Genomic DNA, 11512 nt, shown 5'->3' with positions numbered 1-11512 from the left:
ACATTGCTGGGTTGCATTCAGCTGTTCGCTAGCCAGATCTACACACTGCTCCATCCTTAACGTACAATAGATGGGCTGCTTATGTGAGTTGGATTGCGAATGTGAGAGAACGAAACATCTGGCAATGCCTTTATTTTGTGTTTTCGTTTTTGTGATTGGACCCTTCAAATCCTGACTCATCCGATTAGACCCGACCCTCTGGATGAGTCATGGTGACTGTTGTTACAGCATCTGGGTCTACAACATGACCAACAAATGGAGCAGAGGCTGCAGAGAGGGGAGTCTCCATAAAATGGAATGAGGAAATCACAATCAGATCAGCCGTGGTCTTAGTGAATGGTGGGGCAGGATTGTGTGGACCACGAAAGCAATTTATTCATCTATTTCTGTTTGTAACAGGCGCACTCCCCTTCTCTCCCAGTGTCCCATACTGGTGGTGAGTGAGTCACCTCCTCCTGTTCCTGCGTAACAGGATCCTCAGGCCTCACTAGCCTCCAGATTTCCCTGTGTCCCAGTCTCGAGCCGTTGAATGACTCCCTCCTGTTCCTGTGTCCCATAACAGACTTGAAAGTTAAATAAACACTTCCTGCCCCTCTGTAACAGGCTAGAGAGGCTGAATAGGCTCCTCCTGACCCTGTATAACAGACCCAAGACATTAAATGACACAGCAACCTCTGGATTATGAGCAGCTGTTAAACTGTATCTGATGGAGGTCCATCCCTTCTCAGTTACCGAAACACAAATAACACAATGTACTCCAGGTGTCCTCTTAGTGACACCTCATACAACTGCATCGACAAATCCTTTTATTTTGAATGATTTTGTTTACAAAATGTGCTAATGTTCCAGCGTTCCACCTTTTCAAGTAGCAACAGGCTAATATGGGCTGAATGGCCTTCTCCTTTCCTTCTGTAAGAGGCCCAGAGGGACAGAATTGCTTTGGCCTGTTCCTGAGCAGCAGTCTCAGTGCTCTGTCTCAAGGTTATGAAAGGATTTGAAAACAGGGTATTAAAACCAGGAGTAGCCTCACACCGGATAATAAGTATCATACTTTGTGTTAAGGTATCTAGAAACTTGCCCACCCGACTTTTTTTTGTGTAGCCGATCTGTTATTTTATCACTGCTTCCTTTCATAAACAGAGTGGAACATATATAGACCCCTGCAGTGTCCTGTTAATACTCTCGTATGCAAGGAAAAATATGATTTAAAAAATTGAAAGATTTATGGTCCATCCCTCAGCAACCCTTATCCATTCCATCCAAAACCAGTAAAACTTCCCTTTTATAGTGATATGAAAACTATAGAGCTGGTTAACTGATCCTATTTGTTCTGTAAGCTTGATTAATGCCAATCTCCATGGATTCTAATTATCCCAGTGGAGTGTTTCCATCTTTTCATGATAAATGGACTCCATTCAATGTGTTATCCCATAACATGAGCGGGAGCATCACCGACAGCACTGACAGGGATCAGCAGATCCAGAGAGAGGGGGAGGAGAGATCAGAATCTGAGAACAGTCGACTGGAATATTCCAACAATAGACAGGAGTTTATCCGATTATATTTGGTATATTTTTGCATTTTATTGGTTGCCATTATCATGGCGGATCTATTATGCTCTTCGCATTGTTCAATATTTTTATTATCCATTCCTGGCTATCGTTGGTGTTCCTGGTAAGTGTCACTGTACAGTTTTTGTTTCTATAAACCAGTTATGACTGTATAATACTGTTCTTTCATATTATCTACACTTAAGACCATAAGACCATAAGACATATGAGTGGAAGTAAGGCCATTCGGCCCATCGAGTCCACTCCGCCATTCAATCATGGCTGAATCGCATTTCAGCTCCACTTACCAGCATTCTTCCCGTAGCCCTTAATTCCTCTAGACAACAAGAATCTATCAATCTCAGCCTTGAAGACATTTAGCGTCCCGGCTTCCACTGCACACCGTGGCAATGAATTCCACAGGCCCACCACTCTCTGGCTGAAGAAATGTCTCCGCATTTCCGTTCTGAAATGACCCCCTCTAATTCTAAGGCTGTGTCCCCGGGTCCTAGTCTCCTCGTCTAACGGAAACAATTTCCTAGCATCCACCTTTTCCAAGCCATGTATTACTTTGTACGTCTCTATTAAGTCTCCCCTTAATCTTCTAAACTCCAACGAATACAATCCCAGTATCCTCAGCCGTTCCTCATATGCTGGACCTGTCATTCCAGGGATCACCCGTGTGAATCTCCGCTGGACACGTTCCAGTGCCAGTATGTCCTTCCTGAGGTGTGGGGACCAAAACTGGACACAGTACTCCAAATGGGGCCTAACCAGAGCTTTATAAAGTCTTAGTAGTATATCTCTGCTTTTATATTCCAACCCTCTTGAGATAAGAGACAACATCGCATTCGCTTTCTTAATCACAGACTCAACCTGCATGTTTACCTTTAGAGAATCCTCGACTAGCACTCCCAGATCCTTTTGTACTTTGGCTTTATTAATTTTCTCACCATTTAGAAAGTAGTCCATGCTTTTATTCTTTTTGTCAAAGTGCAAGACCTCGCACTTGCTCACGTTAAATTCCATCAGCCATTTCCTGGACCACTCTCCCAACCTGTCTATATCCTTCTGTAGCCTCCCCACTTCCTCAGTACTACCTGCCTGTCTACCTAACTTTGTATCATCAGCAAACTTCGCTAGAATGCCCCCGGTTCCCTCATCCAAATCATTAATATATAATGCGAACAGCTGTGGCCCCAGCACCGAACCCTGCGGGACACCGCTCGTCACCGGCTGCCATTCTGAAAAAGAACCTTTTATCCCAACTCTCTGCCTTCTGTTAGATAGCCAATCCTCAATCCATCCCAGCAGCTCACCTCGAACACCATGGGCCCTCACCTTGCTCAGCAGTCTCCCGTGTGGCACCTTATCAAAGGCCTTTTGAAAGTCCAGATAGACCACATCCACTGGGTTCCCCTGGTCTAACCTACTTGTTACCTCTTCAAAAAATTCCAACAGGTTTGTCAGGCATGACCTCCCTTTACTCAATCCATGTTGACTTGTTCTAATCAGACTCTGCTCTTCCAAGAATTTAGAAACCTCATCCTTAATGATGGATTCTAGTTTCTCATCCTTAATGATGGAGTCGTATCCTAATGGAGGTTTTTCAGCAGATGTGAGGTTGAGGTAAGGGTAAATAGGAGGGGAATTCCCTCATTGAGGTGCGTGTATAACTAAAGGTTAGAGCTTCAAAACCAGAGAGGAACGACAAAGAAGTTTACAGCAGGTACTTTCTATTCTGAGACTTATTGAAATCGGAGATGATTTTACAGAAAGAAAAAAAAAATTAGAAGCTGTTTCCAGAATATTTGAAAAGCCACATGTGGACACACAAGGAGCGAATTTAACAGGGACAGGGATTCTGCGCTGCTTGGATGGGGATGCAAAAGTGGCACACTCACGAATTGTTTAGCTTTCATTGGAAAGAAATTGCATAACAACTGCAACTGAAGAAGTTAAGTATAAGAAGAGCTGGTGGTGTTGAAAGGTGTCGCGGCTGGTTCTGTGTGAACTACTACAAATTGTAAATATACTGATCTGTTTGTTATAGCTTTACAGTAAACGGAAGCCAGTTAGCGCACTCCGCTGGCTAACTGGTTTATGGTATAGAGTGAGACTAACAATGTGGGATTAATTGTCGCACTGTCTCAGGTTGCCATAAGGATCATCATCTCTCCTACCCACCTGATCTGTAATACAATGGTGATTCTAATGAGTAGGAATGTCCCTGTAGATGTCAAGCATCATCATCATTGCCATCTGTTGCCTTGAACATTTGGTCACAATGACCAGGAACGGAACTGAGTCCATTTAATACTCACTGATCTCCGCACAAAAAACCCAGCAAAAAGACTCGTCCTGATTCCTGTCTGAACGCTCTGTTCTGCACAACAGCAAAACAATTTGTTCTGACTTTCCCAGATTCATGAACAACATTCAATCTACCCAAAGAGATAAATCTAATTCCTTTCGAACAGTTTAATGAGCTGTGCGAGTTTGCAAGAAATGGGATAATATGAAACGAGTTTAACAGCCTTTCCAAGAATGGTATATAGTGGAGGGTCAAAGATTTGAAAAATGTCATCATGCTAAAACATTACCTCTGTTTCTTGATCCACAGATGGATAATCGCCTGTGGAATATGGACAGCTTTCCTGCTGATAATTGACACAGTTCCCAAATACAGTATAATCCCACAGATCAGAAACTGGAGGTTTACAATAAATGCTGCTTTATTTGAGGTTATTTTTCAAATTCACTTCAGTCTGTTACACCAATGATCCCTGATCAACATCAGGAAAAGCAGCTTCAGATAATAATTGAAATTACAGCTGCAGCATTTCACACGAATTTAAGTGCTGATGAATTGTTCCACGGGAGCAGCAGAGCGCCAACCTGTAACGTGCGCTATTCGTACCTCTGGGACCTTCGACCAACCTGTTCTAGTTTTGTTGCAATCCTGAAATTAAAGTTAAGGCAGAGGAGGAGCAACTGACCTGTGACTATTGGAACACCAGGCTCAGGAAGGGGACAGAGAAAAATGTTTTGCAAATTTGACTTGATTGAAAGCTGCATTTCCGTGGGTCACTTCCCTGTTTACAGACACTGTCACAGGGCTTTGCATTCGGTTGGCTTCAGTTGGAATGGGTGGAGAGGGCGTTGGCGAGTTGAAGGCTTGTGCTTGGGGGAGGGGAAATGAGGTAACTGTTCAAATTCACATTTATCCCGTGTGGTGTTAGGGTCCCAATCCGGAATGTGGTAGAATCAGGGAGTGCGTGGTTCACGGACAATGAGGTTGAAGGTTGTGGATGGGAGATGCCCAGAGGTGATGAGATTGTGAATGGTCTGCGAGATGATGATTTGTCGAGGGGATGAGAGGTTGTGATCGGGGTCAGTCGGAGGAGGTGCCTGCGAGTTGGCACCTGGCTTCAGCTTTGTTCCTCTGTCCGACTCACAAGTCTAATTCCTGATGAATGGCTTATGCCTAAATCGTCCATTCTCCTGCTCCTCGGATGTTGCCTGACCTGCTGTACTTTTCCAGTACAACACTCTCCACTCATTCATTATTACTGTCTCATTTCACACTCCCAGGTCCATGCTGTCTGTTTGATTCTACTGAGCACTGTTCTCATGAACTGCGACAAAATCTGCCAATCTGAAACAAAAACAGAAATTGCTGTAAAATCACAGGTGTGCTGGCAGCATCTGTGCAGATGAATCACAGTTAACGTTTCACATCCACAGATGCTGCCAGACGTCCTGAAATATTCCAGCAACATCTGGTTTTGTTTGATTTTCAACATCAGCAATTTTTTCATTTTTGTTTTCTTATTTTCTGCCAATATGATTTGGCTAAAGATTACGTTAAATGTTTTAAATATGACTGTGATGGAACGGCCAGATTCCACCAGCCGACTACTTTTATTTGGTTCACGTGACCAATACCTTTCCACTTGGTCACCGCGCCCTACAGCTGCATTTCATATAAATTGACCAAATTGTGGCATTCTCTCGGATTGGCAATCAGGAGCGAGATTGATTGAAATTATTGAAAACTTTAGATAAACCGATAAAATACGGGATATAAAACGGGAAACTGAAAGGGAAAGGGAGAACAGCGAATGATAGTTTTTTGACAAAACTGAAATATAATTGCTCAAGATTCAGAAAGTGCTTTCATCCACAAACATACCATAATATGGAATGTGATGTTTGGGGCAACCAATGCAAGCAGATTGCAAAATCTTAGTTATAAAGTCTTGCTGCAACTGTTTCGGTTATAATGAACACACACATGGGATTCAGTGCTGTAATGATCTCCTACAATGGAAAAGGAAATCCTTGCCTTCGAGGATACATGGGGAATGTTGACTGATTCATCCCAGTAATGGCAGGACTGTCCTCTGGAAGCGTATGAGTTAAATCTTTCAATGTTCCATGGAGTTTCGAATGAGTGGTGAAGGGAATGTCTCCATTCACAAATTAATCATTCAGTAGAATTAAGTATAGGGACCATGAAATGATGAAAAAATTGAACAAGAACACGGACATACAATACACAATAGCTACGAGAATTACTATGTGAAAACTGTTGATTTCAGATCCACAGTGACCTTTGGTGATGGCATTTACTGTCCAGAACCAGTCTGCACTGGAATGACGGGAGACACACTATGAAGTATTTGAACTTCAGTCGCCTTTAGAAATAGCTGAGACTGACTCAGGACACGGGGATTGAGATGTTGGCCTTTCAAACCTTTCAGCCATTCCGTGGAAGAATAAAGGAAGTGATAGAAACTTTTCGTCTCCATGGAGATGATGTTCATGAACTGGATAGATAGTAATTTACCTTATTGGAGTTTATAAATCGAGGCGTCATATTTAAAAAGCAATGAGTTCATCGTGTAACTGTAAAATCTTTTTGTCACACTCAGTGGGAACATTGTGTGTAATCCTTGTCGTCATTCTCCACCAAAAACATGTAAAGAAGTTAGAAAGGGCACAGACGCTGTTTCCTGGATAGCAAGATATTAGAAAGCCAAGTGACGTTGTTTACTGAGACATAAAAATATCAGAAAGGATACAAACGGGATGATAGAAAGAATGAAGGAGTTTATTCACGAGATTTGGAAATGCTGGATGCACAAACACGCAGGTTTGATCTAAACAAATGAGATTTTCACGTAACGCGAGGTTTGAATGAGTAAATCGGGGAAAGTCCCTCTTTTGAGTGAATCAATAACTTTCGTTAGAGCTTCAAAACCATTAGTGAATGATTAAGAAAAGTTTGGATGAGAGTTTCTTCCACTCAATAGAGTTATTTAAATCGTGAACGACTTTACAGAAATAAAACGTAGAAGCTGACTTCAGAGTGTTTTAAAAGATACACGAACAAACGTACAAGGAGAGAATTTAACATTGAGTGAAAGTCAGTGTCGTTGTGTAACAATTTCGAATTTGTTGACTTCAGACACAAAGACATTTCATGAACATGTACAACTGAATAAGACTGAGTATAACAAGTTCATGGATTGGTAAGGTGTGGCGTATTATTCAAGGTGAAACTCTGTAAATGGAGCTGATGTCCTAAAATAACTGCAGACAGAAATTATATCCTAATGAGCAGGAAATGAATCATCACTTGGAGAGGGAACACCCACTTTAAAGATTTGACCACATTCACATGATGTTATGTATATTTCGTACATTCTTAACTCCACCCAAGAAATCCACCAAGAAGACTCAGTCCTTTTGTATTGTTAACCCCCTGTACTGCTCTGCAGCACTTTTTTGAAGATAAAATATGCTCAGACCAAAATTCAATTCAATACAATATTCAAACGGTCGTATGTGATTTCTTTTTTTATTATTATTGCAACAACCTTTGTGAGTTTGTAACAAACTGTGTAACATGAAACCAGTTCAACATCTATTTTCCCGGAATTTAAAGCAGTGCTCATGGGAAACGTGATCCACCTGCTAAAAAAAATCACCTTAGGCTCTCTCTCTCCACATATGTCTCTTCACGTTTTAGATACTTGCAGTATGTTTGTAGATCAAGGAGTCATTATCCAGAAAAGGTTGTTTCTCAATCCACAAACAAGGGTATTTTCCCAACAACTTGGCTTTGCTCAATATCACCTTCTGTCCGTATCCCGCAACACGACGACAAATTGAATTTGCTCCATGTGGGACTCAAACTTCAAACTTCGGCACAGCACACCCCACTAAACTGAAACAGAGATACCGTGCACTGGTCACCTTCAGCACAGGAGCAACACATTAATGCTTACCTCCACAATCCTGGTTTTACCTTAACATTTGGGAAACCGACTTTCTCTGATTACATGGCTAGTAATGGGGATTATATGATCATCTTCACCAGTGATTCTGTCCCCGCGTGAGGAAAGTGGTGAGGTCCTCATTGTAAAGATGGGTAGATTGATGATATGTACAATTTCATCTTTTGCCTTCACTAACCAATGAGCTTTTTATTTTGTTTTGCATCTGTAGAAATCTTAAAATCTTCATCTTTAACAGACTCAATGACAGATCTCCATTGTGTCTCTGGCATTGAATTTCATAGTGTAAACTCCCTCTGAATCCTTCCACCGCAGTCCGCTGTTTGGGAAGTGTTCCTGTTGTGGGATATGCACATCCCCGTCTGTCACCTGCTGCTCCCAGTATGCGCTCTGGCACTGCACTAACTTTCCTTCTGATACTTGCTCACTGTGTTGCTGTGATCATACGGTGACTTGGTGTCGCACGGCCCAGGAAAATGATACAGATCAAGGTTTTTGCATTGTTGAGTTCAATTGTCAGTTTTGCCTTATTTTGGATTTTGAAATTGTCTGTCCTGTACACAAGTGAGTGTCAAATACATCTGAGCGGAAGTTAGGTGTTCCGAATAATGACATTGAGCACTATGCACTCTCCTCCAGTCTGGAAAACAATTCCTCACAGGCAATTTAATTGACAATTTACAGCAGGTGCAGGAGTAGGCCATTCTGCCTTCGAGCCAGCACCACCATTCATTATGATCATGGCCTGAACATCCTCAATCTGTATCCTGTTCCTGCCTTATCCAGATAACCCTTGACTCCACGATCCTTAAGAGCTCTGTCCAACTCTTTATTGAAAGAACACCTCCTGCTGTCTCGCGTTCTTCATTCCGTTGACTTCAAGTCTTCACAGAATTCAACAGACCTTGTTACATATTCATTTCCTCACATTTGTTCAGATCATTATGTGCATAGTGTGACAGTGGGAGTGCACTTGCCCCACAACCCAGGGGTCAGATCATAGTCTTGGAACCGTACTTTGTTATTTCTCATTTCACCAACACCAGGGAGATCTGCTGCTCTGCTTGATTTACGAAATTCAATTATTCATAAGGTCATAGCGTTTCGTACATCTGTGACGAGGTGGCCGAGAGGTTAAGGCGATGGACTGCTAATCCATTGTGCTCTGCACGCGTGGGTTCGAATCCCACTCTCGTCGTTGTCGTCACCGACTTTCAATGGTGCGGTTTTCAGATGATCACAGCTGTTGTATGGAAACTGGGATTCTAATAGTTATTTTATCTGCATTGACGCTATGACAAAAATCTCAAAGAATAGTTTGAGCCTGTTGAATAAACTACATTGCAATGTCGGTTGCATTGGGATAATGAAAAGGAGCGCGATATTCTTTTTCAAGTCAAGTTGCTGTGAACATTTTTTTCATATGAAAGACATCCAGGAAAATCAAATAACGAGTGCTGCGATGTACATGTTATGCAAAGGGATTCTTAATGAATGTTTTGTCAAATGAAATCTGGAGGACGTTGAGGAGAAGTAATTCATCCTGGTGAGAAGAGCACAGCGAGACAGCACAAAATAATGGAGATATTTCAAAATTGGCAGGGCGTGGGTTTAGGGGCACTGAGAACTGGCTGTAAATGCACAGTGGAGAATGGCCGCTGTGGGTACCGTGCATGGGCACGGAGGGACTTACACATTGGTCTCGCCCTCGCCCCTTGCTCTCGCCATTGATGACGGCTGGACTTAAGGCACAGATAAACACAAGATGTGAGAAGCAAGATCCCTCACGTTATGCACACACTGGATGCATCACATTGAACTATGAACAACTAGAGAAATCAGCATGTTACCTATAGGGAGTGAAACTAAACTGTGGATCAATAACCGCAGATTCATGCAACATAAACATGAAAAATGATTTAAAATGTAGGCTGTAGGTTTGCTCGCTGAGCTGTAGCTTTGATATCCAGACGTTTCTTTACTTTGCTAGATAACATCATCATCAGTGGCGACCTCCAAGTGAAGCGAAGCTGTTGTCTCCTGCTTTCTATTTATATCTTTCTCCTCGATGGGGTTCCTGGGGTTTGTGGTGATGTCATTTCCTGTTCGTTTTCTGAGGGGTTGATAGATGGCATCTAGATCTAAGTGTTTGTTTATGGCATTGTGGTTGGAGTGCCAGGCCACTAGGAATTCTCTGGCGTGTCTTTGCTTAGCCTGTTCCAGGATCAATGTGTTGTCCCAGTCGAAATAGTGATATTTTTAATCCGTATGTAGGACTACGAAGGAGAGAAGGTCGTGGCTTTTTGTGGCTCGCTGGTGTTCGTGTATCCTGGTGGCTAACTTTCTTCCTGTTTGTCTTACGTAGTGTTGGTGACAGTCCTTGCATGGAACTTTGTAGATGACGTTGGTTCTGTCCACGGGTTGAACTGTGTCTTTTAAGTTTGTTAGTTTTTGTTTGAGAGTGTTGGTGGTTTTGTGTACTACTAGGATTCCGAGGGGTCTTAGTAGTCTGGCTGTCATTTCTGAAATTTCTTTGATGTATGGTAAGGTGGTTAGGGTTTCTGACTGTGTTTGGTCTGCTTGTCGTGGTCTGTTCTTGAGGAATCTGTGGACTGTATTTTTTGAGTATCTGTTCTTCTCGATTACGTTGTATAGGTTGTTCTCCTCTGTTTTCCGAAATTCGTCTGTGCTGCAATGTGTGGTGGCTCGTTGGAATAGTGTTCTGACACAGCTTCGTTTGTGTGTGTTGGGATGGTTGCTGATGTAGTTAAGTACTTGGTCAGTGTTTGTCGGTTTTCTGTATACGCAGGTTTGTAGTTCTCCATTGTATCAGAAATAAGGTGGGTGAACTTAAGGCATGGATCGGTACCTGGGACTACGATGTTGTAGCCATCACGGAAACATGGATAGATGAGGGACAGGAATGGCTGTTGGAGGTTCCTGGGTACAGATGTTTCAGTAAGATTAGGGAGGGTGGTAAAAAAGGAGGGGGGGTGGCATTGCTAATTAGAAATGGTATAACGGCTGCAGAAAGGAAGTTTGAGGGGGATCTGCCTCTGGAGGTAGTATGGGCTGAAGTCAGAAATAGGAAAGGTGCAGTCACCTTGTTGGGTGTTTATTATAGGCCCCCCAATAGCAGCAGAGATGTGGAGAAACAGATTGGGAAACAGATTTTGGAAAGGTGCAGAAGCCACAGGGTCGTAGTCATGGGCGACTTCAACTTCCCAAATATTGATTGGAAGCTCTTTAGATCAAGTAGATTGGATGGGGCGGTTTTTGTGCAGTGTGTCCAGGAAGCTTTTCTAACGCAGTATGTAGATTGTCCAACCAGAGGGGAGGCCATATTGGATTTGGTACTCGGTAACGAACCGGGACAAGTGGTGGGCTTGTTAGTGGGTGAACATTTTGGTGATGGCGACCACAATTCTGTGACTTTCACCTTGGTTATGGAGAGAGATAGGTGCGCACAACAAGGAAGTTTCTACAATTGGGGGAAGGGAAATTACGATGCTGTAAGACAGGATTTGAGGAGCATACGTTGGGAGCATAGGCTGTCAGGGAAGGATGTGGTGGAAATGTGGGACTTTTTCAAGGAGCAGATACGACGTGTCCTTGATATGTATGTACCGATCAGGCAGGAAAGAAATGGTCGTGTGA

General features: G+C 42.7%; 1 non-coding gene across 1 annotated transcript; it reads left to right on the top strand.

Moving 5' to 3' along the window:
• Window positions 1–8971: 8971 nt before the first annotated feature.
• Window positions 8972–9053, top strand: trnas-gcu (transfer RNA serine (anticodon GCU)). Its single transcript has one exon. It is a non-coding gene; the product is annotated as a tRNA-Ser (tRNA).
• The last annotated feature ends 2459 nt before the right edge of the window (window positions 9054–11512 follow it).

This window comes from Chiloscyllium punctatum, chromosome 50 (assembly GCF_047496795.1).
Source record: "Chiloscyllium punctatum isolate Juve2018m chromosome 50, sChiPun1.3, whole genome shotgun sequence".
Classification (NCBI taxonomy): Eukaryota; Metazoa; Chordata; class Chondrichthyes; order Orectolobiformes; family Hemiscylliidae; genus Chiloscyllium; species Chiloscyllium punctatum.
The sequence above is the reverse complement of the archived record's forward strand: the minus strand, read 5'-3'. Positions and strand labels throughout refer to the sequence as shown.